We start from the raw sequence: 3,116 nt of genomic DNA, 5'->3' as shown, positions 1-3,116 counted from the left end.
TTTCCCTAGTACTTCCAGCCTCTTCGGCATATATATATGGTACATAAACTTCAGAGAGCTCCTGAGTGAAAGGTACAGTAGAGCTACTAACTGAAATCAGCTGAAAGAAGTTGCAATGTGTGGACTGGACTCTTCCATTAATATAAAAACATTACCTACCACTACCACCTTTTAGATTCATTTAGTCATCAGTTCTTTTCTTGGAAATGATGTTATGTGAACTCTGATCCAATTGGAGCCAAAAGTGAAGGCAGCACTGGGGGGACAGACTGAAGTTTTAGTTGGATTGGATCACCACCATGGATACAATCCCACATGGAAGTCCAAGCAAGGCTGCATCCTTCTTTTATTCTTTTCTGTAAATGGATTGGAGTATGAAGTTTTAAGCTCCAGAAAGTGCTCCTTCTACCTGATCAACTCTTGGTCTTGCAGCTGGCCTGAAGCTACAATTATGTCTACTGACAGAAAGAAAGCACACCTTCAGTGAGCACAAGAAAGGACAACTCTATCAGTAAGCATTATATAAGACAGCCCAGCATTCTCCCTATGGACCAAGTTGGCCTATAGAGATTTTGCAAGTGTGGTAGGAGCAGAGCCAAACTATTGATGAATGGAGTCCAATGGACTAACAGAGCTGTTTGGAAAGAGTGACATTCAGCATGCATACAAAATACATTTACGTCTTTAAGAGGCAAACACCCAATTTCCAGGTCCAAAAAAGATTATGAGTTCCAGCTTTAGCATGGAAATGGTTTCAGTTACTTAGCATGTATGTGAAACAATTGAAGTGGGTTTTTTTCTTTCTTTCTTGCAGTGTTTATTTTGGAGCCTACTATTTTTAAGGTCACAGTCTTTGCTGAGGGAGGAAACTGTATCTCTAGGGTATCAGGAATTAAACAGAGGAAAGAAAAAAACACAGAGAAAGTAGCCTTAAATAGGGAACTCAAATGTTTTGTTTCCTTCCTTGTTCAGTCTGTAGCCAGAAAATACTAACTCATTTTCTAAAATGAATATAATCGTGAATTTCATGGGAGTTCTCTTGTACCACCTTTTCTGCTGGAATTCCTATGGATATTACTGTGCTTAGAGATATTATTCTTGTAGGTCAGTTTTTGCCTAAATAAATGGTGTTAGATTCTCTACTATCTCTAGTAACAGTATGGAACTTACATAGGGCTTGCACACTGCACAGGGATAAATATTATCTAGAGAGAGAAAAAGAGAGAGGGAGAGAGAATAATTGATGCTGGCAAAGAAGTAAATGTTTTCAGAGCCTTGAAAGGAGAGGAAGTATTAATTGAGAAAATTAGAAGGGAAGCTGTCACAGATGTCAGCCTGTATAGTGAATGTGCTTCTTGCACCACAGTAGGAAGACTCTGGGCCAGGACAAATGAGGAAACCAGTCCTCAAGCTGGGGTACAAGAAAGGAGGGCAATGAGGAAAGAAAAGGACTGCCAAGGTACCCAGTGCACACCTACAGAGGGCAGGAGCTAAGACATTTTTATTGATCTGTATTCTCTTTGAATGTGCATCTATCTGAGAAGGTCAGGGAGCAGGTAAACTGAATTTACCCCAGAAACCCTGTGTGGGGGAAGGGCACTGTTTCAGCACTTGTTCTGTTACTTATTAAAGCACTGCTGAACCTCTGAGTTTATTGATCATTCAATGTTTACACACAGGAATTAAAAGAAACCTGTTACGATGAGACGCTAATACCATAGGGTTTTGTTATACTTTATGCCGTAAGCCAAAAAAAATGTTAATCAGCTTAGCGTTGCTCAGCTTAGTGAAAAGTCACACCTAAGGCTAAAAAAATCTGCTCTGACTGTCCCTGACCTGCACAGCTGTGATCTGCCATTAGAACAAGGTGGGGACAAAGTGGCCGATCTGGCCAGCAGCCAGACTCCACTTCCCAGCAGCCCCTGCCCGCATGGCTGGTGCCGGTCTCCATGGAGACCCCAGCCATAGCTGCACTGTGAAAGCTCAAGGCTGGGGTTGCCATGGAGACTGACCCCAGCCACGCTGGCAGGGTGCACAGCACAGCAGGGCGGGGGCTGCTCCAGAGCCGCTAGGATCTTGCGATGGGACATCTTGCTCCGGAGCAGGCCAGAGCCATGATCTGTAGCCTGCACACTCTGGGTAGAGGAGCACAGGCAGAGGATTGTGGCTCTCCCCTGCTCCAGACCAGGCTATCATGGCTGCAAGGAGCCGGGGCAGAGCCATGATCCCCTGCCTGCATGCCCCTGCCCAGAGTGCGCAGGCTACAGATCACAGCTCTGCCCTGGCTCCTGAGCAAGCTGCCCCAATTGCAAGATCCCAGCAGCTCTGAAGCAGCCCCCTGCCCTGCTCTGCTGTGTGCCCTGCCAGTGCGGCTGGGGCTAGTCTCGATGGCAACCCCAGCCTTAAGCTTTCACGGAGCAACTGCAGCTGGGGTCTCCATGGAGACCGGTCCCAGCAATGCACAGGGGTGGCTGGGAAATGGCTATACTGACAACTGGATCAGGCCCATGGGCTGAACTTTGCCTGTCCCTGCACTAGAGTCTTGGTGAGCAGAGGTGGGACTAGGGGATAGGGGCAGGAATGACTCTCTGCTTGAGCTCTAAGGGGCCAACCCTTTTTTTCTCTGGAGCCTGCTCCCCTGTGCTGCCCCTGTCTAGGCTGCCAGACAGCCAGGCACTGCCTGAGCTCTGAAAAGGACTGGGCCCAGCTTGCAGCAGTACAGGGGGCTGAGCTCTGGAGGAAATAAAAAGGATTGGGCCCCCAGAACCCGGACACACACCCTGGCAGGTCCGGGCAGCTGGAGCAAGGTAGAGTTCAGAGAGTGCAGCACAGCAGCCTAAAGTTGGTTCCTGGTGACCCTGTACTCTGTCAGGTTGTGCAGGGTCTGGCAGCTGATTCCCCCCCACCTCACTCACCCAGCAGTGGTTGTAGCTGGCAGGCTCCCTCCCCACCCAGCAGCCAGGCAGCTCCAGGCATTGAGTGTGGGGCTCAGTGCTGACCATCTGGGCTGGTTATGCACAGAGCAGGTGGGGAGGCTGCAGTGCTCAGAGCCATCTCCCAAGGCCAGTGGGGGCAGGAAGTCCCATCCCTGTACCCCCTCTCCCCCCCAGGCTCGC

At 48.9% G+C, this 3,116-nt stretch overlaps 1 protein-coding gene across 8 annotated transcripts in view; it reads right to left on the bottom strand.

The window, feature by feature from the left end:
* The window catches only part of LOC106722702, a 173,182-nt gene that overhangs the window by 59,071 nt on the left and 110,995 nt on the right, over positions 1–3,116 (bottom strand). Inside the window, exon 5 of one of the 8 annotated variants that reach the window (XR_003096016.1) lies at positions 17–458. The exons of the other annotated variants lie outside the window; for them this stretch is intronic. The gene's annotated coding sequence lies outside the window, so the exon portion shown is untranslated. Of the gene's footprint in view, positions 1–16; positions 459–3,116 lie in introns of those variants that run through there. 8 annotated transcript variants of the gene reach the window in all.

Source organism: Alligator sinensis, unplaced genomic scaffold (genome assembly GCF_000455745.1).
Source record: "Alligator sinensis unplaced genomic scaffold, ASM45574v1 scaffold91_1, whole genome shotgun sequence".
In the NCBI taxonomy this organism is placed as follows: Eukaryota; Metazoa; Chordata; order Crocodylia; family Alligatoridae; genus Alligator; species Alligator sinensis.
Note: the sequence above shows the minus strand (reverse complement) of the source record. Positions and strands in the feature narration are given on the sequence as shown.